Source organism: Sinocyclocheilus rhinocerous, unplaced genomic scaffold, assembly GCF_001515625.1.
Source record: "Sinocyclocheilus rhinocerous isolate Xijiao unplaced genomic scaffold, SAMN03320098_v1.1 scaffold877, whole genome shotgun sequence".
Lineage (NCBI taxonomy): Eukaryota > Metazoa > Chordata > Actinopteri > Cypriniformes > Cyprinidae > Sinocyclocheilus > Sinocyclocheilus rhinocerous.
The window spans coordinates 561,611-562,055 of NW_015662177.1; positions in this window are offsets into that span (position 1 = coordinate 561,611).

The following is a 445-nucleotide window of genomic DNA, read 5'->3' on the forward strand; positions in this document are numbered from 1 at the left end:
AACCACTGATTTCTAGTCGTGTCCATTTTTGGAAGACCAAACAAAGTAGTTCCGCTGTGTTTCTTTGTGAAAGTGAAACTACTTTGTTTGGAAAACTACATTATAATCCGTTTTTGTCACAAACGGCGGCCTAGAGTGAGCAGAGGCCGGGGGCTAAAGTGAGGAACGGCCGGAGGGCTAGAGTGAGCAGAAGCGGGGGGCTAGAGTGAGGAACGGCCGGAGGGCTAGAGTGAGCAGAAGCGGGGGGCTAGAGTGAGGAACGGCCGGAGGGCTAGAGTGAGCAGAAGCGGGGGGCTAGAGTGAGGAACGGCCGGAGGGCTAGAGTGAGCAGAAGCGGGGGGCTAGAGTGAGGAACGGCCGGAGGGCTAGAGTGAGCAGAAGCGGGGGGCTAGAGTGAGGAACGGCCGGAGGGCTAGAGTGAGCAGAGGCCGGGGGCTAGAGTGAG